General features: G+C 38.7%; 1 protein-coding gene across 4 annotated transcripts in view; it reads left to right on the top strand.

Annotated features, from left to right (window-relative positions):
• The window catches only part of TMTC1 (transmembrane O-mannosyltransferase targeting cadherins 1), a 261149-nt gene that overhangs the window by 98650 nt on the left and 135562 nt on the right, over positions 1–26937 (top strand). The gene's annotated exons all lie outside the window — the stretch shown is intronic.

Here is a 26937-nt window from a genome sequence, read left to right as displayed (position 1 = left end):
TGGTCTGCCCACCCCCTTGGTGGTGCTGTGTGCAGGGTGCGTGTGCGGTACCCTGCTTTTGGCTCCTGGCTCCTCAGAAATGGCAGTTGGGTTTTTGGTCTTTTTGTATCTTGTTGTTCATAATTTGCCCCAACTGCACATGTGCACAGTTATATTCAGTCACTTGTAGTTTCTTTGTATTTTGTTGCTTGAGGAGACATTTGTGTAGGTGCAAGCATTGCAGCAAAGGGGCCCAGGGCCCAGCCTGTCTCAAGTTGAAATTGTGAAAACCTAATACAGGGAGAGAAGAAGGTTTGATGTCTGAAACTGAAGCTCAGGGATGGTGCCTGGCAAGAGATATGGGTTGGAGAGCAGATGTGTGCCAGAGAAGGGAGCCAAGTTTGCACGTTCTTCCCAACTCCATCTTTAGTGCCATCACATGGATGCCTTGAACTAAAGTCATGGAGGGAGTGTTTACACCACATAAATCAGCAAATGATATGAACCAAGTCTTTCCGCCCACTTCTCATCTCCCCACCAGAGCCAGTTTACCAGTAGACCACTGTTGGGAGACATTGGCATATCTGTGACCGCTAAAGTCTTGAAACTGAATGAGATCGTTTAGTGCTTGTGTTTATTAATATGATAATAAAATATGGTAATGAAAGAAGTCTGGGAATGGCGTTTTTTGGGGTGGGTGGAAGGAGAAAAGCCATAGAAGAGTTTCAGAAGAAATGTTTAGGGGGAACTAGAGGTAAAGGGTTTCAAAGAACCAGAGAGAGTAGAGATTTCTAAGAAAGAAGTTTTGGTAAACAATATCACATGTAGGCAAGATGTCCATGTGGGTTAGGCTATTAGATTGTTTGGGGACCTTAGTAAAAGTTTTGGTTTAGTGACTTGAGCGGATGGATTGAGTTAGTAAAATTCAATAGCTGTGGATTGGTGAATGAGAAAAGTGAACACCTTTTTTTAAAAAAAATAATTATAGTATGTAACAGTCTACAGTTTTAGATCATAATAAGCATGAGTTGAAAGAATGGTTTGTTCTGTAGGTGCTGTACTACTTTGCTTATAAAGGAGGGAACCGATTTAGAAAGTTTAGAAACTTGATTTTAATCTTGGTATTGTGGCTACCCATCGATGTTGTCAGCATATACAACATAACACTTAAAAGCAATTTTCAATAAATAATTGTACTCATTTACCAAGCTTCTTAGGAGTATTATTTGCTATACTGTCTATCAGACTTCTTTGTCTTTTCTTGTTGACAGTTGTGTTTTCAATAGGAAATAATGCTCCTTAAAACAGTAATTTGCACTTTGAAAAATCAGTGGTCAGGTTTGTGAAAGTTTTTTGAGAACCGTAGGTATATAGAATGAGATTTTGTTCCTTTTTGTTTTTTTAAAAAAACTAGTTTTAATTTAGGGAGGAAAGCAAAAGTGAATTTTTAAGCACAAAAATCTTCATGTATTGCATTTAATATTGGTTTTAATATTGTGTCTTCCTGGAAGGTTTTTCTTTCTAAAGTAAATTTGGAAACACCAGATACTATACCATTGCATTTGAACAGAGAAACACAGGAAAAATTACATAAAAATAAATAGGACAGTTTTAAATTTTGGAATATAGACTTCTTTGTACTGTGCCTGGGAATTGGTTTTCTGAATCTTTGTGCCAACAATATGGTACTAGTTGCTTTATTTATTTATTTATTTTTAAAAATTATTTATTTATTTATTTATTTATGGCTGTGTTGGGTCTTCGTTTCTGTGCGAGGGCTTTCTCTAGTTGCGGCAAGTGGGGGCCACTCTTCATCGCGCTGCGCGGGCCTCTCACTGTCGCGGCCTCTCTTGTTGCGGAGCACAGGCTCCAGACGCGCAGGCTCAGCAATTGTGGCTCACGGGCCTAGCTGCTCCGCGGCATGTGGGATCTTCCCAGACCAGGGCTCGAACCCGTGTCCCCTTAGTTGATTTATTTTGCTGCTGCTGAATAATATTCTTTTTATCTAATTAGGAAAATCTTTTGCTTGAGTTGAACTAAGTTTCATTCACAATGTCCGTGAATACATTTTAGTTGTAAAAATAAAAATGTGTTTTGGAAGAGGTGATCTTTTCATCCTGTGCCCAATTACTCTTCTTAGAAAGTAGTTTCTTCGAATGGCAATGGAAAGAGCTGTTTGTAACAGAAAGGAAAACATTTTTTGGAGTTTTATTAAAAATAGCATGATATATGTGAACAACAGGGGACTTGTTACCACATTTTCTGTGTAACTAGTGAGTTGGAAAATTCTCTATGTTCACTGTAGCCAATCATTTGCAATAACAGTGTTGGCAAGTAACGATGATCACCGCGTGTGTCTATGTGTGTGTGGTGGTGGGAGCATGCCTTGTGCTCAGTGCTCTCACTGTATTTTCTCTCTTAATGCTCACACTTACAGCTCAGAGCTAGGAAATAGCAAAGTCAATATTTGAATCCAGGTCTATCTAACTCTAGAACCAGAGATCTTATACGCTATTTACACCAAGGTCCGAGCAGTATATCTTTAGCAGAGAAAGAGGGTCAAAAAATAAATAAACAAATGAAGCATTTCCTGATGAACCTAGTCTGATGTATCTTAACATTAGAAAATGAATCAGACATGAATTTATTCAAAGCCATTTAGGACTAATGTAGTTAAAAAGAAAGGCAGTGGGGCTTCCCTTATGGCACAGTGGTTAAGAATCCACCTGCCAATGCAGGAGACACGGGTTCGAGAAGATCCCACATGCCGTGGAGCAACTAAGTCCATGTGCCACAACTACTAAGTTGTGCTGTAGAGCCCGCGTCACAACTACTGAGCCCGCACGCCACAACTACTGAAGCCCATGCACCTAGAGCCCGTGCTCCACAGCAAGAAAAGTTGCTGCAATGAGAAGCCACACACAGCAATGAAGACCTAAACGCAGCCAAAAATAAACAAATAAATAAATAAATTTATTAAAAAAAAGAAGAAGAAGGAATAATGATTAAAAACAGAATTAAAATTAAGTGAAAAACAAAGGCAAGGCCATCTTTTTGTTGTTATAATTGTTATCTTTGGATGCGATGTATATAGTCAAATGAGTTCAACTACATATATTTTCTCTAATATGAGAAAATCTGGCTGAAATTATTTACTATTAGTTTTGCTTAAACTTGTAAGAGTTTACAAACATTTGAGGTTCAAATTTTCTTTTTAGCCTTCTTTTTCTCTAACTAGTCAATAGCAATAAAACAGCTCTGGAAATCCCATATTTTACTCAGAAAAAGAATAAAAGTGGAAAATTGGTTTCTTTTTTTGTTTTTTTGGTTTTTTTGGTTTCTTTTTTAACCATTCTGTCCCACCAGTGCTTTTTTCTATTTAAAGTGATAAGAAATAAATTATTTTCAGTTTACTAACTAGCTACCCTGTTAGTGAAAACATTGTAATTCTTTAATAATTAGGTAAGGCTATTTCAAGCTCTGCTTTTTTCAGGTATGTTAAATTCTTTTTATTTCTCATCTTTTGTTGGACTTTCTGCTTCCCATGAACTTGAATTATCTAAAAGAGAAGATTGTACAGTACATTTAGCAACACTTTTCAGAAGCACCCTGGCAAGAGAGATCATGATTTAGTGTATGTTTATGTTACACACAATTGACTATATATATATATAGACATGGTTAGCTGTTGAGGTTTATGTGGAGTTTTGGTGAGTATAATTTAGGTTCAGATGTTTGAAGGTTTTCTTTAAATTACTTCTCTCTGGTTTAGAATGACAATGTTTATCCCAGTTTTACACATCTTCTATTTTTGTGGGTCTTACATTAAGTTTCTGGATGCTTTTGGGAAGAGTAATATAAATAAGTTTGACTTTGCTCTTAAAAGTCAAAGTTTCCACTGATTTCAGTTGTAAACTGTCTGGGCAGTTGAATCCCAAATCTGGTATATTAAAGGATAGAAGCCAGGAGTTCTGAAAATTCAGTTGCTGACAACAGTAACCAAATTCAGCTTGTACTAAGCTTTTCAAAATAAGATAACTGCAGATGCTGAATCTATGATTTTTTAACACCTGTTCATGCTTTGAGCTTAATGTTCTTCGATGAGGCAGCATGACACAGGGAAACAGACATGAGGTTTAGAATTAGATTAGCTTGATTTTTTAAAAACTTTTTATTTTAAAATACCTAAGAGATTCACGGGAAGATACAAAGATAGTAGAGAGGTCCCTTTCACCCTTCACTCAGTTACCCCCAAAGATTACACGGTACCTAACTATGGTACAATATTAAATGCAGGAAATTGACATTGGTACAATGTGTGTGTATAGTTCTAAGCCATTTTATCATGTCTGTAGATTCATATAAGCACCATTACAATCAAGCTACTGAATTATCCTGTCAACACAAAGAAGTCCATTATGCTGTCTCTTGTAGTTATACCTACCCTCTACCCTATCATCACCTTAAACCCTGGCAACCACTAATCTGCTTTCCATCTCTGTAATTTTGCCACTTCCGGAACATTACACTAATGGAATCATATAGCATGTGGCCTTTTAAGATTTTTTTCAGTGTAATGTCTTTGAGATCATTCCAAGTTGGTGTGTATATCAATAGTTTGTTTCTTTTTATTGCTATGTAGCATCACTCGGTATGGATGTACCATATGGACTTACTAGAGTTTGTTTAACCATCACCTGTTGAGGGACTTTTTTTCAATTTTGGGCTGTTACAAATAAAGTTGCTATGAACGTTCATGTGCAGGACATATGTGTCAACATAAACTTTCATTTCTCTGGCATAACTGCCCCAAGAGTGCAATTGCTAACTTGTAAGTGTATGTTTAGATTTTTAAGAAACTGCCAACCTGTTTTCCAGACTGACTGTACCACTTTATAGTCCCTCCAGCAATCCTCCCCAGCATTTTGTATTGTCACTATTTTTTATTTTAGCTGTTTTAATAAATGTGAAGTGATATCAGTGTTATCTCATTCTGGTCTTGTTTTCATTTTTCTAATGACTAGTGACATTGAACATCTTTTCATGTGTTTATTGGCCATCCATAAATATTCTGTAGTGTAATGTCATTTCATGTCCTTTGCCATTTTCTAATTGGATTGCTTGTTGTTTTTAAAATTTTTTTAACTGATGAATTTGGAGAGTTATTAATGTAATATAGATACTAGTCCTTTGTCAAATGACTATCCTAATTAAAAAAAAACCACTATTTATTATGGAAAATTCCAAGCTAGTACAGAGTTAGATAAAAAAGAATAAAGAATCCTCGTGTACACATTTTTCACCTTCAACAATTATCAGTCCCTTCTATACCCTTAAATTATTTTGAAGCAAATCACAGACATTATATTATTTAGTGTATACACATGTCAATAGGACTCTAAAAGGACTCTTAAACACAACTATAATAGAACTGTCATATCTAAAAGAATACTAATTCTTTTTTTTTTTATTTTTACAAGAGATAAATAGACTGACACCAAGCATTGTACATGGATGACCACAACAAAAGCAACAATGATTGCAATTACCAAACATGAAACACACTCATACTATGTCATAATATTGACATTCAGTCCAGTAATCCTCCACTGAAGAACACTAATTCTTAATACCATCAAATAGCCAGTCATTACATTTCCCCTTTTTTTCATGTTTTTTCACTTGTTTGTTCTAGACAGAATACAAATAATGTCTATACATTGCAGTTGATTGATAGGCCTCTAAAGTCCCTATTAATCCATAAGTTGCTACTCTTTTACTTTTTCCTTTTCTTTCTTGTTTTTCTTTTTTCTTTTTTGCTTTTTTCAAAGATAAACACAGCCAACATTAGTTGAAGTAGTGAAAACAGATTTTATTCAGTAACTACTGATGGTAGGGGAAAGAGGTGAACTCCATTTCAATTTGTGCAAAGGTGATTGGGCATTTCAAAGGGAGAATGAGGTGTAGTGGGGAGGGGGAGAGAGTGGAGACTCAAGCAAAAAATTATGAAGGATTGGTCAGTGTAAATGTGATTAGGCTAGTTGTGTCTGCTAGCTGGTAATTACTGAAGTGAGGATTTTATCCTCCCACAGAGACTTTATCCTTCTCACTTTTGCTGTGGCTTTTTGTTTTTGTTTCTGTTTGTTGTTGTTGTTTTGTTTTGTTTTGTCCTTTGATGCTTCCCACAGTCTGCATTTTGCTGAGTGCATCTCCATGATGTCGGTTAATGTTTTCTTCTATCTGCTGTATTTCCTGTAAATTGATAGCTAGATCTAGAGGTTTGATTGCATTCAGGCTTTCTATTTTTGGCAAGAATACTTTGTAGATGGTGTTGTATACTTCCAGGAGAAAGTAAATAATTCTGGTTGTCTTTCTTTTTGTAAAGTGAGTTGCCATATGCCTAGATCCATTATTTCAGTAGGGATTGGAAAATAGTGCTATTCTAATTCTGTCATTCTCTCTTCATTCATTAGCTAGAATATCTACCAAGAGAAACATTCCTTCATGAAATATTTGGTTACCCTAGGGGTACAGTTTTTATAAGCAACACAGATGCTTGATTCTTGTGCTTTATTTGCCAGTTTTATTTCTGTCAATGTTCAAATGTCCATCTTTGGTCAGTGGAAGCTTTCTCCAGGTTGATCCCTAAGTCCTTTTGATGCAGCCACAGTTGTCTTCCCTGATATTCCAGATATTCCATGTTCATCTTTTCCATTTTCTACCCTAGACCTGGAAACAGCCACTTCTCCAAAAGCTTGTGGTTCATTTTGTGAGTGATGTATAGGACCAAAATTAGGGCTTTCACAGTGTTCATTGCTACTGAATAATGACTGTTTCTAGGACTTTTCAGTGGCAAGTTCTGTCAAAATTGATTATCTTTAAAATATGAAAGTAGGTAATGAGTTCATTCTGATACTTTCAATTCACATTTAGAACTGCAAGGCTTTTGACCTCACCGCATCCATGGTGCATCTCTGTCTCCCTTCCTGCCATTGAAAATTGTAGCTCCCAACACCACCAGCATAATTACATATTCGTTTTACCCCACATTACTCACATGACAGTCCCAAAATAACAAAACCAGTGCTACCAGGAACAACATGATTATTAAAATTAGTTTGTGAGTTTTTAATAATTCTTTTTGTTTTTAAAGTATATGGTATGAGGTATATACAGCACAATTACTGTTTTAAACTTACTTGATATAGTTCCTGTCTGTATGGTTATGGCTCATTTGTTGCATGCTGCTTTTGATTTTTAGGGTTTGTTATTTTCTTGGCTTTGATTTTGTTTTATAATCATATAAACACTGCTTCTAAATCTACAAAACAAGGTCTACTCAGAGAGGTCTTTCCCAGTCCTCTCTACTCTGTTGGTTCCCTCCATCTGTAGGTAACTCTTTCTTCTTTTTTCCTTCTTTATCTTCACCTTTTCCTTCTCTTTTTTGGTTTGGTTTAGCTTTCATTTAAAATAAATAACTCTCCCTCCTCCCATCTTAACTAAGCGGTAGCATATTATACTTTTTTCTCACTGAATAATATATCCTAGAGACTATTCCATAGCAGTATATTAGGGTCATCACTATTATACTGTAATAGCTCCTTAAGAATTACTGAGGTAGCCCAGATGATTTCATTTTTGTCTGCTCTTTAGCCTTTAGTTTTCATATCTGCTTTTGGAGATTCTATCTTTACTTATTTTTAACTTTCTTTGTAAAAAACTTTGTTTAAATAATAGAAAGTCACTGACTTTTTTCTGATTATAAAAGTATTTCATGTTAACTGATGAAAAATTTTGAACTACAGAAAATTATGAAAAAGAAATTAAAACCCAAAGGTAGCCTCTATTAATGTTTTGTTACTGCTTTAGTCTGCTTGGCTATTATAATAAATTGCCATAGACTAGGTGCCTTAAATAACAAACATTTATTTCTTACAGTTCTGGGGGTTTGGAAGTCCATGATCAAGGTGTTGGCAGATTCAGTTCTTGGCGAGGGCTGTCTTACTGATTTGCAGATGGTTATCTTTTTGTTGTATCCTCACATGACAGACAGCAGAGAGAAAAGAAGCTCTCTTGTTTCTTTTCTTATGAGGGCACTAATCCATCATGAGGTTGTTTAGCAGGTTTTCTGAGTATTGCAGAAATATTGGTTTATTAAATTTGAGTGTAATGATGGAAATAGTTCTCTTTGGCAAATGAAAAAGTAAATCATCTAGTTGTGTGAAAATGGCTCATATAATATGGATTAAAATTGTATTATTATATTTTGTTCCTCAACCAAATCATATTACATGAAGACAAGATGTTTTTCTTTTCCACGCACCGGGGCATACCAGCCCCCTCTGACAGGAGTTGCTGATTCCCCCGCTGTCCACACTGGTGGGGCCCAGCTTCAGGCCTCCTTCCAGCAAGTCCAGGAGATGCTTCATTTGGCCACCTGTGGGGACCCATCTTCTATCGGTTTCTTATAAAGTGCTAGTTAAGGAATATGTGATCAAGCAAGATTCTTAATCACCTGCCTTATAGAATTAGCACCGGTTGCCCCCTCCTCACATCTTGAAAAGGCTCTGCCCAGTCTCTCACCCCTGGAGATGGCCTTTCTTTGGTTTGCAGGTAGAGTGCAGGTGAGACCCCTGGAAATTGATTGTTGACTGTGACAGGGATCAGGTTTCCTACTCGGGCAATCAGGACATATCAAAACAGATTATTCTGGAGTTTCTTTGTCATGATGAATGTCTGTTGTTTTTGTCAGTCTAAAGTATTTGCTTAAGTTTTATTATGTGGTTCTTCTACATGAGTAGGAGATCACCGGACACTGGGAAAATCTGTTGATACTTTTAGCTTTATTAACATGGTGTTTACAGTAGTAGGGCCCAGGAGATTGAAACTTTAGGGTTTAAGGAGAGTGGGAAGGGGGCTTCCCTGGTGGCACAGTGGATAAGACTCCGTGCTCCCAATGCAGGCGGCCTGGGTTCAATCCCTGGTCAGGGAACTAGAGCCCACATACATGCTGCAACTAAGGGGCCAGCAAGCCACAGCTAAGGAGCCTGCCTGCCACAACTAAGACCCAGTGCAACTAAATAAATAAATAAATAAATATCAAAAAAAAAAGAGAGTGGGAATGATTTTGGATAATCCTGTAGTCATTAAACCTTGCATATGAGGAAAAGACAGTAAAAAAAAAGACAGGCCTGTAAGATAAAAACTTTCATAAACGTTTAAACTAAATTTTACCAATACTTAAAAATAAGGTTGGGGCTTCCCTGGTGGTGCAGTGGTTGAGAATCTGCCTGCCAATTCAGGGGACACGGGTTCGAGCCCTGGTCTGGGAAGATCCCACATGCCGCGGAGCAACTAGGCCCGTGAGCCACAACTACTGAGCCTGCGCATCTGGAGCCTGTGCTCCGCAACAAGAGAGGCCACGATAGTGAGAGGCCCGCGCACCGCGATGAAGAGTGGCCCCCACTTGCCGCAACTAGAGAAAGCCCTCACACAGAAACGAAGACCCAACACAGCCATAAATAAATAAATTAATTAATTAATTAAAAAAAAAATAAGGTTGGATATATGATATCTACCTATAGTAGAGTATAAATAAATGTATCAAAATTACAAGTTATGAGGATTTGGAACTCTAGTTTTGTTAGAGTGTTTGATTATGTTTGTTTACAGCTAAGATTGATCATTTTAGGTACCACGTGTAGATATGGGGTATTTTAAAATCAAGATTGTCAAATTCTTTTTAATTTCTGGTGTAAGCTTGATTTGAATTTAGCTGTAAAATATCAACCTCTACTACAATCAAGCAGGCAGCTTTATAGTCCAGTAAATACAGTCGTTACAGTTCCATTGATTGCACATGTAGGGGACTCGGTACAGTCTTAGTGGTTGTTAAACACTTGTTGCTTCCTGCTCTCCCTTCTTCTTTTTGTTGTTTTAACAAAATGATACTGTAAAGAATACCTTATATTGGCTTATCCAAGTAGAAAAGATTTGTCCGACAGCTAGAAAATATGGATGAGAAAATTCTAGTTCTCATGTTTCCAGAATTAACAAGCTCAACCAATTAGTAGATATCTTCCACCAGAGAAACACTTATTTTTGGTTAAACTCTCACTCATAAGGAACAGCAAGTCATGGATTAAGAGAGAGTGTGTGTGTGTCTATAGCAGGGAGAAAAAAAACTAATTTTGTGGAATTTATGGTTTGGTTACTCCTTAGCATTTTATTCTACTGCACTCCACTAACCTGCTAGAGGATGGCATACAGGGTGACCTTCTCCTCCTGGTTTTCCCAGGACATTCCCAGTTTGAGCACTGAAAGTCCCATGTCCCAGCAAGCTCCTCAGTACTAGGAAGACTGGACTGGTTGGGCACACTTGATGTCAGTCCAGCCTCGTGTATGGAAATCTCTAGGCTCGGGAAACTTCAGACTATTTTCAGAGGACTTTTAGTTGGGCTTTAGTTTAGGACAGGAAAAATGCATTTGTTAAAATAGCAGTCTCAAATTGTGCCCTGATATCAGTGGGGTTTGTAAAGGGAGTGTTAAGACTTACATGATTAGGATTTTTAAAATTTCATTTTGATGAATTAAATGCCTTCTGTGCAAAACACTAGGCTGAATCTGCAAAGGAAACTCAGCTGAGTTAAGACAGAAAGAAGCACTCTTCTTTAATTGAACATTAAGTGACTTTGCACATGGTTTGGTGATTGGAGATATAGCAACACTGTGATAGTATGTCAGTGAGAAAATGAAATTGGCTGCAAAGGAAATGGAAACTAGATTAAACAAGTGGCTCTGGAAGCAATTAGGACAATGAAGCTGTCTAGTGGGTATTAAATAATAATGGATCAGGGCTGCTGCTGGTCTGCAGCGGAATTTATATGAAGGGGAAAAAGCTGTGTGGGCACGAGGCATGGTGGGTGGTTGGTGTTTGGGCCAGGGCACATTTTGCTCTTTGGGGTGAATTAGGAGAAAGGCCCCCTTCCTCAGGGCAGATGCAGCCAGCACCGGGGGCGCACGGTTGTTGAATGGAGCATGAGCTGGATTTCAGCCCTTTTTGTCCCCTCAATTCCACTCCTCAGTCAGCTTGCTCGTGCAAGAACAACCTGCATTTGAGCATCTGACTTCAGTATCCAAGCTGAATTAAAGGAGCCCCATGAACAAGAAGAATTCCGAAAGCCAAATGAAAGCTTGGTCTTCTAGGAAAATATTTTGATTCTTTCCCTTCTCCTTCCCGGAAAGAGGGAGCTGATAGAACTTGAGAGAGATGAAACTCTTTTTCCATCCTTATCCTAGCTGAACTTCACATTTTTTTGTTTTGTGGCCATGAAGGATAAGCCATAGGGTTTAAGCATTTTCAGCTGGGTTGTGGTCACTATTATAAATGATGGCTACTTTGCCTTTATGAGCTGGGCACTGTTTTGACCACCTTACATACCTCACCTCATTGAAATCCTTTCAACAACCTTGTAAGGTAGAAATTATGATGACCATTTTATGGCTGAGGTTCCCGAGACCAAGGGAGATTAACGGGCTTGCCTCGTCTCCCAGGTTCACCATGTCCAGCATCCCCTGTATATCAAGGGAGCCATAATTTGAGAGCTTAGGATGAGGGACCCATAGAGATTTCACCTGGCAAACAAGGCATCATATACAGAGATAATTAAAACTTAGCAAACCTGTGATATTATAACAGTATTTTCTAAATGTTTAGTTTGGAACATATAAGCAAAATATAAATAAATATAATTAAATATGTGAATATATATATGAATAATATGACAGGGACTGGAAGTTCTAGTTCCTTTGGCAACTTTTCTACTTAGGCTTTTTATAGTATGTTTTAAAGTGTAACCCTTAGGTCTAGAAGGAAATTAGCAGAAAGTTTTAAAAATTATGTAACCAAAAGAAATATGCATTTGAAAAAAATATAGACAATTATTATGGATTCCTAACTTATGCAATAACAATAGACATTTTATGCAAACATTAAAACTCTGAAAATTATATGACTAATGATTGTTTCTACGTTATGTGTACTCTGTGCTAAGAACTGCTGTGATTGTTGTTTTTACTGTGAAATCTTAGTTATAGCTGTCTCCTCAGGAACTTTCAGTGTGCATGAGCTTTGGAATTTAAAAACAAAACCAGATTGCCCAGAGTTGAAGTATTAAGAGTTTTGAATTTTTAGTAAACGTCATAACGTACATTATCCTCAATGTAAAAAATGGACTTCCAAGGGAAATAAAACTTGAATCCCCCGAATTAAGATTCTTGCAGGAAAAGTGAATTTTAAAAATGTTTGCCAAAATCACGCAGGAATGACTGACCCCCCACTTTCTGGTCCTTGCAGCTCCGATAGTCAGTCCTCCTTGCCTTAAATATAAAGGGCTTTAGGGGTTGGAGCCGGGGAAATGGGATGTCTCTGGATGTTTGTTTCTCTTCTCCTGTGTCACCACTGCTTATGTCCCTGTGAATGGTGCTGTGTTTCCTTAGGCCACTTACTCTGCTGCAGGCCTTTGACCACAGCAAGGGCAATGCTGCAGGGAGGTTATCTATTTCAGGAGTAGCCATGGTCTGCAGGAAGCCCAGGCTGCCAAATGTCCTCCTTGGCCTCTACATGAACTCAATGAATGGAACCATGTGTGCTTGGGAACTTCTGGATTTACTGTCTGTTGTTACGAGTTGCTACAGAGCGTGTGCGTGAGGATGGGGCGGGGGGGCGGGGGTGGTGGTGATGAGTAAGCTATGCAAGGCCTTAGATTGAAAGCTGGATTGGAGAAAGTGGCTTTGTAAAGGTTTAAGTGAGACTTTCTTCTCTCCCTGCCCTAAATCTAAGCTGCCTGGACCTGTAGCACAGACCCCAGCCTAAGTTCCTCTCCCAGTTACAAGCATGAAAGTGGGATAGAGAGAGACCTAGCTGGGCCAGCCTGGCCTCTGTCCTACGTGGATGCAACAGTGGAGGAGAGACCAAGAAAGGATGCTGACCTGTAACGCAAGATGGCCTCTCCCATTAGCAGTGGTGGCCCAGTCTATGTCCTGGGTACCCAGGGAGCAGGTCAGAGTTGGGACTATGGGGAGAGGCAGTCCAGCTCCAGGTACTTAAAGAGCCCTAATGACAAGGGTGACACCAGGTGAGGAAGCTTAGGGGAAAGGTAGCTGCCTGGGTGAGATTGCTTTACCCACATGTGGCTGAGCAAAAGGCAGATGGAATCAACATCAGTCATATTTAGGTATATTCTACTGCTGTTCAAGCCATCAGGGCTTTATAGTTTCAATTTAACTTTTCTGTATTCAGATTTCGGACACTTGACTGTGAAACACTGAGGAGTGCACCAAGTACAGGAGTAGGGGCTCCTTTGCTGTGTTTGCAGGGAGCCCTCATTGCCCGGGGCAGGCTGTGCTCACCCCAGTCCCTGTGCAACAATGTGGGCACCTCTGCTCTCCCATCTTTTGTCCCTCTAGGCCCAGGTCGAGTCTCGCCTATTCCCCACATCCTCCCTTCCTTTTCCAGCCCATGTTGATTTCTTCCTTCTCTGAACTCCTTTAGTCCTTTATCAAGTGAACTGCTCCTTGGGGCTGTTAAGAAAGTACAGAAAGGTTGGTGTAGCGTTGAGACGTGGGCTAGGGAACCAGGTGCATAGGTTCAAGCCCCAATTGTACTAATTACTGGCTTTATGATCTCAGGCAAGTTCATTCACTTCTTTATGCCTCAGTTTCCCCATCTATAAAATGAGAATAACTATAACACCTGCTTCATAGTTGTTATTTGTTGTTGGTGGTGTGTGCATGTTTAAAGAGTTAATGCATGTGCTTAGAACAGTTTCTGGCCTATGTTATGCACCTAATAAATGTTAGCTGTTATTTAAATGTTAAATGTATGCATTTAATCCTTTCATATATTGCTTTTAATAGTCAATATTTTGCTTGTTAAATTGAATATTGCTGGGGAGAGGGTTTAAGATAGCAGCATTGGAAGATCCTGAACTCACCTCCTCTCATGGACACAACAAATCTATAGCTTCATGTGGAATAATTCCCCTGCAAAGGACCAGAAAACTTGATGAACAGAGTCTCTACAATAAAGGGTGAAAGGACAGCATTGAGATGGGTAGGAGAAACAGAGATACAATCTTGCCAAAGAAAAAACCACACCCCAGCTGCAGCAATGCACAATTGGAAGGAGCATGAAGGTAAGGATCCTTTCCCTGAGGAGAGAGGGATCCAAGCTCCACGTCAGGCGCCCCAACCCTGTAATTCTGCACAGGAGAGATGAGGCCCCAAAACACCTGGCTTCTTTGAAAACCAACGGGGAAGACATCCAGGAAACCCATAGAGCTACAGGGGATGGAAACCTGCTTTTAAAGGGCTTACATGTAGACTCACTCTAACCATAAACCAGTATAAAAACACTATATTAAAAAAATGCATGGGACCTAGGTGAAGGGGACCCACTTACTAGTCTTGAAGCATCTGCTGGAGAGGGACGGTCCCCAGGAACTGAGACAGTGGTGGGGATCATTTTTATGACCTCAGGCTACCTTGCTAATTCTGGCACTGGCAGGAGCCATTTTGGAAATCTCCATCTAACCCGTTAGCACCAGTACACACGTCTTTCTGAGAACCCCACATGCCCCTGCACCCTCAGCCGAGCCTCATAGCCTGCCAGGCCCTGCAACTGTTTTGGGGGCCAGCCCCACCCACCAGCATACCACAGCAGCAGCCATGGCCCCATCTCAACTAGAGGACACATAGCCTACATAGGGGACCTCCCTTGAATGGGAAGGTATAACATTTATAAATGTATATGCACCCAACAGAAGGACACCATGATATATAAAGCTAATATTAACAGACTCATGGGAGAAATTGAAAGCAATACAATAGTAGTAGGGGACTTTTAACACTCCACTTATATTAATAGATAGATCATCCAGACAGAAAATCAATAAACATCAAATGAAATGATACATTAAACCACACTGACTTAATTAGGTATATATAGAGAATATTCCATCCAAAAGCAGCAGAGTAGATTCTTATCAAGTGCATATGGAAGATTCTTTAAGAGAGATTACATGTTAGGTAACAAAACAAGTCTAAATAAATTCAAGAAGATTGAGATCATATCAAGCAGCTTCTCCAACCACAATGGTATGAAATTAGAAATCAATCACAAGAAAAAAATGGAAAAAACTACAAATGTGGAGATTAAACATCATGCTACTGAATAACCAACAGGTCATCAAGGAAATCAAAGGAGAAATAAGAAACCTAGAGACAAATGAAAACAGAAGTTCAACATATCAAAATCTATGGGTTGGTGCAGCGTTGGTGGTATAGTGGTGAGCATAGCTGCCTTCCAAAATCTATGGGTTGTAGCAAAAGCGGTTCTGAGAGGACAGTTCATAGCAATACAGGCCTACCTCAAGAAACAAGAAAAATGCCAAGCAAACAATCTAACTTTACACCTAAGGGAGCTAGAAAAAGAAGAACAAATGAAGCCCAAAATTAGTATAACGAAATAATAAAGATCAGAGTGGAAATAAATGAAATAGAGACTTAAAAAAAATAGAAAAGATCAACAAAACAAAGATGTTTTTGAAAAGATAAACCAAATCAACAAGCCATTAGCTAGACTAACCAAGAAAAAGAAAGAGGGCTCAAATAAATAAAATCAGAAATGAAAGAGGAGAAGTTACAACTGATACCACAGAAATACAAAGGGTCATAAGAGACTGCTATAAACAATTATACACCAACAAATAGGACAAAGTAGAAAAAAATGGATAAATTTCTAGAAACATACAGTCTTCTAAGACTGAATCATGAAGAAATAGAAAATCTGAACAGACCCATTACCTAATAAGGAGATTGAAATAGTAATCAAAAAGCTTCTAACAAACATAAGCCCAGGACCAGACAGCTTCACTGGAAAATTGTGTAATACATTTAAAGAAAATTTAATACCTATTCCCAAATTCTTCCAAAAAGTTGAAAAGGTGGAAAACCTTCTAAATGCATTTTACAGAGGCAGCATTATCCTGATTCCAAAAACAGACAATGACATCACAAAAAAAGAAAATTACAGGCCAATATCCTTGATGAACATAGATGGAAAACTCCTCAACAAAATATTAACAAACCAAATCCAACACTACATTAAAAGGATCATACACCATGATCAAGTGGGATTTATTCTAAGGAAGCAAGGATCATTCAACACCTGCAAACCAGTCAACATGATACACTACGTTAACAAAATGAAGGATAAAAATCATATGATTGTCTCATTAGTTGAAGAAAAAACATTTGGCAAAATTCAATATCCATTTATGATAAAATCTTTCAACAAAGTGGGTATAGAGGGAATGTTCTTCAACATAATAAAGACCATATATGACAAATCCACAGCTAACATCATACTCAACAGTGAAAAGCTGAGTGTTTCCTCTAAGATCAGAAACAAAACGAGGATGCCCACTCTCGCTGCTTTTATTCAACATAGTATTGGAAGTCCTAGCCACAGCAGTTATATAAGGAAAAAGAAATAAAAGGCATCCAGTTTGGAAAGGAAGAAGTAAATCTGTCACTATTTGCAGATGATGTGATACTATATATAGAAAATCCTAGACTACACCAGAAAACTGTTAGAACTAATAAATGAATTCAGTAAAGTTACAGGATTCAAAATCAATGTACAGAAATCTGTGGTCTTTTTATATACTAATGATGAACTATGAGAAAGAGAAATTAAGAAAACAATTCTATTTACAATTGCATCAAAAAGAATTAAATACTTAGGAATAAATTTAACCAAGGAGATACAAGACCTGTACACTGAAAACTGTAAGATACTGATGAAAGAAACTGAAGAAGAAACAAAAAATGGAAAGATAGTTCATGTTCAGGGATTGGAAGGATTAATATTGTTAAAGTGTCTGTACTACCCAAAGCAATCTACAGATTTGGTGCAATCCCTGTCAATATTTAAATGGCATATTTCACAGAACTAGAAAAACTAATTCTAAAATTTGTATGGAAACACAAAAGACCTCTCTCAGCCAAAATAATCTTGAGAAAGAAGAACGAAGCTGGAGGTATCACACATCCTGATTTCAAACTATACTACAAAGCTATTGTAATCAAAACAGTATGGTACTGGCACAAATACAGACACATAGATCAATGGAACAGAATTGAGAGTCAAGGAATAAACCCACTCATCTATGGACAATTACTATACAACAGAGAGCAAAGAACATACAATGAAGAAAGGACAGTCTCTTCAATAAATGGTGTTGGGAAAACTGATGCAAAAGCGTCAGATCAGACCATTATCTTACACCATGCACAGAAATTAAGTCAAAGTGGCTTAAAGACTTGAATATAGAAGACCTGAAACCATAAAATTCCCAGAAGAAAATGTAGGCAGTAACTTCATTGACTTTGATCTTAGCAATGTTTTTATGATTATGATACGTTTTATGATATGATTCCAAAGGCAAGATAAAAAATAAACAAAATAAAAAACAAACAGGACTACATCAAATGAAAAGCTTTTGCACAGTAAAAGAAACTATCATAAAAACAAATAGGCAACCTACTGAATGGGAGAAGATATTTGCAAATTATATATCCAATAAGGAGTTAATACCCAAGATATATTAAGAACTCATAAAACACAACAAGAAAACAAACCACCCAATTAAAAATTAGGCAGAGGATCTGAATTGACATTTTGCCCAAGAAGACTACACAACAGGCACATGGAAAAATGTTCAGCGTCACTAATTATCAGGGAAATGTGAATCAAACCACAATGGGATATCACCTCACACCTGTTAGAATGACATATCAAAAAGACAAGATATAACAAATGTAGAGGATGTGGAAAAAAGGGAACTGCTGTACACTATTAGTGGGCCTGTAAATTGGTGCAGCCCCTGTACAAAACAGTATGGAGATTCCTCAAAATAATTAAGTAGAGGGGCTTCCCTGGTGGCGCAGTGGTTGAGAATCTGCCTGCCAATGCAGGGGACACGGGTTCGAGCCCTGGTCTGGGAAGATCCCACATGCCGCGGAGCAACTGGGCCCGTGAGCCACAACTACTGAGCCTGCGCATCTGGAGCCTGTGCTCCGCAACAAGAGAGGCCGCGATAGTGAGAGGCCCGCGCACCACGATGAAGAGTGGCCCCCACTTGCCACAACTAGAGAAAGCCCTCGCACAGAAACGAAGACCCAACACAGCCAAAAATAAATAAATTAATTAATTAATTAATTAATTTTTTTAAAAATGTAGCGTGTTCCAATAATGGCTAAGAAGCAGAAAAATGTTTAAAAAAAATCACTGATTTAAAAAAAAAAAATAAGTGGAACTATTAATACTATATGAACCACCTATTCCACTTCTGGATATTTATCTGAATATCACAAAAATATTAATTCGAAAAGATTTCGGCACCCCTCTGTTCATTGCAGCATTATTTACAATAGCCAAAATATGGAAACAGCCTAAGCATCCATCAAATACTCCTCAGTCATTAAAAAGAATGAAATCCTGCCATTCGGACCCTGAGGGTATTTTGCTAAGTGAAATTAAATCAGACAGAGAAAGATAAGTAATGTATGATTTCACTCATGTGGAATTTAAAAAAAAACAACGAACAAACAAAAACAAACTTATAGATACAGAGAACAGATTAATAGTTACCAGAGGAGGAGGAGTTGGAGTGCGGGGGAAATGGGTGATAGGGGTCTACTGTATGGTGATGGATGATAACTAGACTTGTGGTGGTGATTACTCTGTAGTGTACACAGATGTTGAACTATAATGCAGTAACCTGAGACGTATATAATAACAAAATTAAATATTGTTGTTGGAATAGCTTCTTGTTTTTCACAGTGATGTAGTTGTAGCAGCCTTTTTGTTAATTTCCTGAATTGATCAGGTATCTTCTGGTATCCTGAATTAACATCCTTTAAAACATGTTATTGACACGTTTGTACTTCTGAGAGTAGTATTTGAAATTTAATCGTCTTCCTGGAAGGTGAAAACAGATTTAGTTGGCAGTGATTGAAGGATAGCAGAGCATTGATGGTTAAGAGGTCACGGTGGTTTTATATTGGGACTCTTCTGGCTTACTACCTGTGGGACCTTGGGACAAGTTACTTGACCATTAATGCCTCGGTTTTCTCCTTGTAAGAGGAAGATACTAAGAGTGTACATCTTATAGGAACGTGCTAAGGATTATACACATAAGAGCTGTGCCAGGGACACAAAACACTTTCACTACTATTATTGTTATTATTGTTAACAGAATGTGTGTTTCTTCAGTTTACTAGGACAATCCAATATCAAATACTCTTTTTCACTAGCTTAATTGTGCTTGAATTTATCAGCCCATTTATCCCAATAAAGGAGATAAAATCAGAAAGTGTGATTATAGTTTGTCTGTTTTTAATCTCTTTTTCAGTGCAAAAGTTTATTTGTGTATCTGCACAAATATCTATTGCAAGTTGCAGTGATTTCATTTCCATGGGTTTCTTAGAGACTCTGGTGTACAACAAGTTTGGACTGATGGGCATAAGGGAAAACCCATAGCAAGTGCTGTCTTTCAGCATCATTGAAGAGGAGACAGTTAAAAGGCATGCAGTCGGGCATCAGAAAAGTCAATTCTGGTTTGGATTCACTGCTCACTAGGTCTGGATCTGCAAGATGTGGCCAGTGCTGTCTGTCTGGCAACCTCATGTGGATCTTTGGAGGATTAAATGTTAGACTGGATTGAAAAGCCCTTTGACATAGAAAATGCCAGACAAATACATAATATGCATCTTCTTGTGATACATTCTTATTTTGGCAAATTAAATATTCTGGTTAGTAGAAAGATTTTATACATGCACTAAATTAATGACCAATTAACATAAAATTAAAGTGTGTTAAGAAGAAACTTAACACCTAAATCATACTGCTAAATAGATGTAACAACACAAGCTTTTCTTATTTATCCTTATGAAAAGGTCTCTCCACCTACTTGGACGAGAACCTCCCATCTGTTTCTAAATCTGATATCTCAGAAACTTCCAGAATAAGTTCTGTCCACCATGTTCCCCTTTGGACTTTGGGGCCCTTTGCTCTTTGTTATGGACCTCAGTGTGGACACGGTACCAGTGTCATACACTGCTGATGCCCCACTTCTGGAAATCAGATTGGGTCATCTCTGCCTCAAGCCCTTCACTGACTGCTCACAGCCATCAGAACAAAGCCCAGACCCCACAGTGGGATGTGAAGGACCATGGTAACGTGGCCCCAGCCTGCCTCTCCAGCCTCCCCACTCAGCCTTCTGCCACTATTAAATCCTGCAGCTATATGACCGTCTCTCATTTCCTCATCCTGCTTCCCCACTCTCAATCCTAGGCCTCTGTATATGTGTTTTTCACCTTTTCTCCTCGCCCAATTCACTCCTCCTCTTCCTCAGGTGTCAGCTTCGTTGTCCCTGTCTTGGGGCGTCCTTATCTCCCTCTCTGCTTCTGCTTGCTGCTCCTCCCTGTGGGGCTGGCTGATCACATCACGGCGCAGTCACACCCTCCTAGTCCTGCTCACCTTCTTCTTGTAGCCATCTCTTCTCATTTAGAATTTCTGAATCAACCTGCTGTACATGGAGTTTGCATTTCGACCTGCGGCAATCACTACATACATTAACGTTTAAATGCATACTTCTTAAAAGACGCCTCAAGAATTGTGCACTGCCTCAGCCCGCTCATTGGTATGAAAAATTTTTATTATAGGTTTTATTGTAGATCGGTACTAACTGATAAAGATGAACTTTATCATTTTTAATTAAGTAGAAGTCACTGTGTTGTTACCAAGCAGAAATGCCATTTAATAAATAATCCATGTTGAAAGTGTACTGAATAAAGCAACTCCGTTTTACTTTTATGCTGTATCGAGTACTGGGTGCTGTAGATTTGGGTTTGGGTCTCACCTCTGCCACTTGCCAGCTTCGAGATCCCGAGTGAGTACCTCCTTCAGCCTCATTAACAAGATGGGGACAAGTATGGACTCACAGCGCTGGTATGAGAATTAAATGAGATTTAAAAGGTAAAGCACTTAGCACAGTGACTGACATATATTAAATGCATTAAGTATCCCCTATTATTAATGAATTGAAACTAACCTGCTACTTTAATGACAAGCAAGAGTGATAATCACCAAAACTGAATTTTTGGTTTACATATAGAAAGATTAAGAATTGGTGCCTCCGACTAAATTCATTGCAGCAGGAATACAAATTAGCCCCTCTGACTAAATTAATGAAGCCTGAACTCACTGACCTTTGACACTAAAGGAACGTGACCTTTTGCAAGTCAAATAACATTTTTGGGCTTTTTTTCTTTTCACCTGTAAAACTACCTGAGCTGTTTCGATCCCTTCCATTTCTAACTCTGATTTTCAGAATGGTTAAAAGAACTGAAATCATATCCCCCTTTGCCTTCTCTGTCTTTATTTCCACTATTCTATGTGTGATAATCTAAGTAAATATTTCTTTGCAAGTAACTTGCTGAGTTGAGTTTAAATTTTCAAGAAGAAATGTTACCAGAGCCACAGAATGGGGTACTGAAAGTCACTTTGGGTTTCTGAGTAGATTGAACTTAGAAATTCATTTTGTCTTAAAACAGCTAGCTCCTTCCCTTTGGAATCTGCATTTGAATATCAAAGAAGACATCAAAAGTAGTTCTGCTCCTCTATAGAATGCCACTGGTTATTGCAATTTAGGTGAGGCACTTTATGGGTTCAAGGAGAGTGCAATCAGAGAGAAACCGAAGACACAAATTTCTTTTGTTGTTTTTGTTAATCTTTTCATGTTTTCTAATGTGAGCTATGTCTTTGCTACTTTGGTCAACTGAGAGATCTTTTCTCTCTCTGTTTCAAAGAGAAGCAGGATTTCTAAACTCCTACTCTAAAAAGCCCTGAATTCAAATTCTTTTTCTTTCTCTCTTTTTTTGGTCATAGTATGTGACTCTTTGTTAATTTTCTTTACTACCTTGAAAGAGCAGGAGAAATTAAATTAGTATGACAGGTGTTCCAGAAGGAATTTTGTATATAGCTTTCTATAATTTATTAGTATATTGATTTTTTTTAATATATATATTTATTTATTTATTTTTGGCTGCGTTGGGTCTTCGTTGCTCCATGTGGGCTTTCTCTAGTTGCGGCGAGCGCGGGCTACTCTTTGTTGCTGTGCGCGGGCTTCTCATTGCGGTGGCTTCTCTTGTTGTGGAGCACGGGCTCTAGGCATGCGGGCTTCAGGAGTTGTGGTTGTGGCTCATGGGCTCTAGAGCGCAGGCTCAGCCGTTGTGGCACATGGGCTTCGTTGCTCCACGGCATGTGGGATCTTCCCGGACCAGGGATCGAACCCATGTACCCTGCATTGGCAGGCGGATTCTCAACCATTGCACCACCAGGGAAGTCCCCAGTATATTGATTTTTTTTAAATTATTTATTTATTTATTTATTTTGGCTGCGACGGGCCTTAGTTGCAGCATGCAGAATCTTCGTTGCGGCATGCATGTGGGATCTAGTTCCCCAACCAGGGATTGAACCCTGGGTCCCCTGCATTGGGAGCACGGAGTCTTACCCACTGGACCACCAAGGAAGTCCCAATTTATTAGTGTATTATTAAATAGTAATAACTTGTAGCTGAGATATTTGCCACTGGAGCTGTTATTAAGGCAAAAGTTATCAGGTTTCTGAGAAGGGCTGGAAAGTCTAATATAATATTCTCATTTAATCCACCAGGAATCCTCCAGCTCACTGTCCAAACCCCAAGTGATGAGTTCGTATTTTGTACCCAGTCTAGCACTGGAGGGTAAGGAAAACACAGATAAAGAAAAGAGGGTGAGTGGGGGCAGATAAATATTTTTTAAATTCTGTTAGGGTCCGTAAACATTTATTGATCATCTTGCTGTATGTATCAATTAGCTATTAACACAATAATTCCGTGTTAACAAAGTTCAGTGACTTAAAATAATAAGCATTCATTTAACCCTCAAGATTATGGGGTTGGAGGCTTCCCTGGTGGTGCAGTGGTTAAGAATCTGCCTGCCACTTCAGGGGACATGGGTTCTAGCCCTGGTCTGGGAAGATCCCACATGTGGCAGAGCAACTAAGCCCGTGCACCACAGCTACTGAGCCTGCGCTCTAGAGCCCGCGAGCCACAACTACTGAAGCCTGCGTGCCTAGAGCCCGTGCTCTGCAACAAGAGAAGCCACCCAATGAGAAGCCTGTGCACCGCAACGAAGAGTAGCCCCTGCTCGCAGCAACTAGAGAAAAGCCCGCGCGCAGCAACAAAGACCCAACGCAGCCAAAAATAAAAATAAAAAAAAATAAAAATAAAAAAAGATTATGGGGTTGGTGACTTTGTTACCGAATTCAGATCTCGGATACGAGAGACAAGCGCTGGTAGAGACGGAAAAGTTCCTTTAATCAGAAAGCTGGTTATCTGGGGGAAAGGCGGACTTGCGTCCCAAAACCGTCTCTGAATGTTCTGCGTGGCCATGAAAATTTTTAAAGGGAAAAATGGGAAGTAATCTCAGTTAATCATTGAAATAGGGGGTCAGAGTCATCGCCATCCCCCACTGTGCGCAGGCCTGTGGACTCCCTGTGATCTTTTTTTAGATGCTTATCTTGTTCGCACAGTTTGTTTATGAGATTACTGAAGGGGAAGCTAGGGAAGAGATCTGGTCATCTGTTAATTACTTATTCTTCATTTCTATTTCTTTGATCTAAGGAAAGAACCAACAGGTTAGGCAAAATGTTGTGTGATCAAAAGATTTGAAAGGTTTGGGCCAGAAGTTAGTTAAAATATAGCTTTGCTAAAGTGACAAGACAAAAGGGACCTCCTGCAAAGAGCTCTTTCCTGAAAAAAGCTGCTTACAGCTTCGGGTGGCAGGTTGTCCTGGTCTCACCTAAGACCTCTCAATGGTATTTGAGGAATGAGTATCTATGGAGGGTAACTTCAAGGAGAAGTCCCAATTAGCTCTGAATATTTGAACATGATCAACTAAGGAGGTGGGTGTTAGCAGTTAGAAAATTTGGGGTCAGAAATCTTGGGGTGTGAGGAGCACAGGTTAGGAAATTCATTTTGGATAATCTTGATCTTGCTTTTATTTGCCTAAAATCAGAAATTGTTAAAAATGCAGAATTTGGTAATGCCTATACCCCAAACTCATGTTAAAATATTTTTTTCATGTGCAACAGCAAATTTCAAGGGTCTACTTAAAAGTGAGGGATCAACTAGTATTTGCTTCACCCTAATTGCTTGGCATTCCTTTTTAAAAATTTCAGTCGGTTTTTCTATGTTTTTCTTTATTTGTCATCTTTGATGTCATCAGTTGGTGAGAACATCCAAGGATCATAATATTTTGAACCTGAGACGGACCCTGAAACCACTTAATCTAACTGTCATTGATATAGCAAGGAAATGAAGCTCCTGTAGATTTCTACCAAGTCATGCAACAAATTATTTTGAAGCACAAGAATAGAACCCTGGACCCTTGCTTCCCATTCTAGTGGTTTCCTCGGTGCTTTGGTTTTGTTGGCATGTTCTCTGGCTTTGCAGGGAAAACAATGGAGAATTTGACTGAAGTTGAAAATTATCAGTGATGGCATTTGCATATCTTTGTGTTTATAAGTCATGCTCAGCTATATTAACTTGTGATTGAAATGAGTAGCTGAGATAATCTGATATTATGGTTAAGTATTACTTCTAGTTTTTCAGTGTCCTCCTCTATTAAAAAGGAATTATAATGTTTTTCCTCAAGGAATTGTTGAAATTACAAAGAAATTATAAAGAAATTAGTACATTTACATCACTTACGTTTGTATCTGACACATATTATTTGCTGTTTTTATTATTATTGTTATTATTTGTTGTTGTTTGTTTCTAATTCACAGACTTCATGGACTAAGGGGGAAAAAATTCCACTGTCCAATTTCGTTGTAGGAGGGGCAGGAGGAGGAGATGCAGAAAATTCAACTCTTACACTGCTCTCTGTATGAGCTAGTAATCTCAGCCTCTGACCTAGTGCTTACCAAAAAAGGGGGGCCATATCATTTTGGCTTATTATCTCATTTAATTTTGGTCAACAACTGGAAATTGAAATCTTGAAAGGAGGTCATTTTTTTCAAGCACTACTCTCTGTGTTGTTCTAGGCTTTCATTGCTTTGGGATGCTACATTTAAGGAGTAACTTATTTGACACCTTTAACTGAACTCTTTGAAGAAATAGAACTTCTCAAGGAGGAAGAATTTGCAAACAAAGGGACACTTTATAAATGTCTCTGAAATAACCATCACAGTGAGCTTTCAGTGAAACAAAATATGAATTACCTATGTTTAACATCTGAAACCCTGTGGTTTGTTTTATATAAGGGAATCCACTTCTAATTTTTCCACTGTGTTAAAATAAACAAGCAACAGAGGGAACCTGAGAAATGAAGTTTCTAAAAGCAGACCAACCCAAGAAGGACTTTTTCATTCAGATGTGTTGCAACCCTTTTCCTTCCCGCACTGCCATTCCCTTTCCCTTCCTGCTGCCACTTATTCACATCCTGTAAAGGAATAACAGAAATATCCAGGGTTGGTCTTTGTTGAGTTAGCCTGAAAATGATGGTGATAGAGGGGGAGCTGAGAAAATGCACGTAGCAGTGCTTTAACTTTTTGGAATCACAGACCTAGCTGACACTGGAGATCAAAGTCAAGGACTTTGCCTCAAAGAAATGCACAGATGCAGACATTCACAAAGTCTCCTGTGCAGTTTCAGGAAGTGGTAAACTCCCTCAAGCCCATTTCAGGACAGAAAAGACGCGCCTGTGTCCTGAGAGCTGACAGTATTCCTGGCCTTACTCCTTGCCAAGCTCTCTTTTGAGAGCTAAGGGAGAAGAAAGGATTTAAATGTAGTGCTTGGGGGTGGATCCAGTCCAGAGCTTGCTAAGAGGTGGCTCTGTGTACTGTTTTTTGGAAGAAGAAAAGGGAAGCAAGATGGAAGGGACCTGCCTCTGAGTGACACTGTCTCCTCCTTACAGAGCCACTTGGACGCACTTAGCTGTAACAAAACAGGAACCACATGTATTTTGTAAGCAGTCAAGTTAGACGTTTCTTTGTGAGCTGCTAACCCACTCAGGTCTTCAAAAGGATCTCTCTCCTTATAGAACATCTTTGCTGTGTGAAGATACCACACACATTCAAATGCAGATTTTAAGAGTTTCTGGGGGAGGATTCCTTTGAGGAAAAATTAGACTAAAAAAAGTAAAAGAAAAAAATGAAAAAGGGCAGGGGAAACAAGGATGAGGTGGGAAATGTTTGCTGGATTATGTGGTTCAGTTTGACTTTTTTCCCTACACTTTGTACAGAAATTTGCCTGTAGGTGAAAAGGACTTTAGGGTTTCCTGAAGTTTGTTGACAATCTCCTCTTGCTTCCCTTTCATCGTCTTTATTAAAACCAGCCAATCACATGTCTTCTATGTGGATGAGTACAAGTGGGTGAACTGTGGGAGATGCAGGGTCCACACAAGTTGCCGCCCCTCTAGAAGTGACATTCTTGTAACCTAGTTTGGTTCCAAAGGTCATAGGCAGATGAGGAAATTATCCATTGCATATGGGTGAGCTCTGTTTGATCACCAATGCTTAATAACTTTGTTACCTTGGATAAATTACTTAACCTCATAAAACCTTAGCATCCTTTTTTTTAGGGGTAAGACATTTGTGAGCTATTTTGTGGGTGGAAGACATTGTCCCTCTCAAATTACATTCAGTAGGCAAATTAAATCTTATTTTGTTTAAGATCATCCCTGTGACTAGTGTAATCATATAGTTGCCAGAATACCTGGGTTATTTGGGATTATATGGGATAGTAATATTTATAGCTAACTAGTTTACAGTTAGGTTGTGTTCCA

The sequence above is a fragment of the Balaenoptera ricei genome, chromosome 10, assembly GCF_028023285.1.
Source record: "Balaenoptera ricei isolate mBalRic1 chromosome 10, mBalRic1.hap2, whole genome shotgun sequence".
NCBI lineage: Eukaryota > Metazoa > Chordata > Mammalia > Artiodactyla > Balaenopteridae > Balaenoptera > Balaenoptera ricei.
This window is presented reverse-complemented; position numbering and strand designations above follow the sequence as displayed.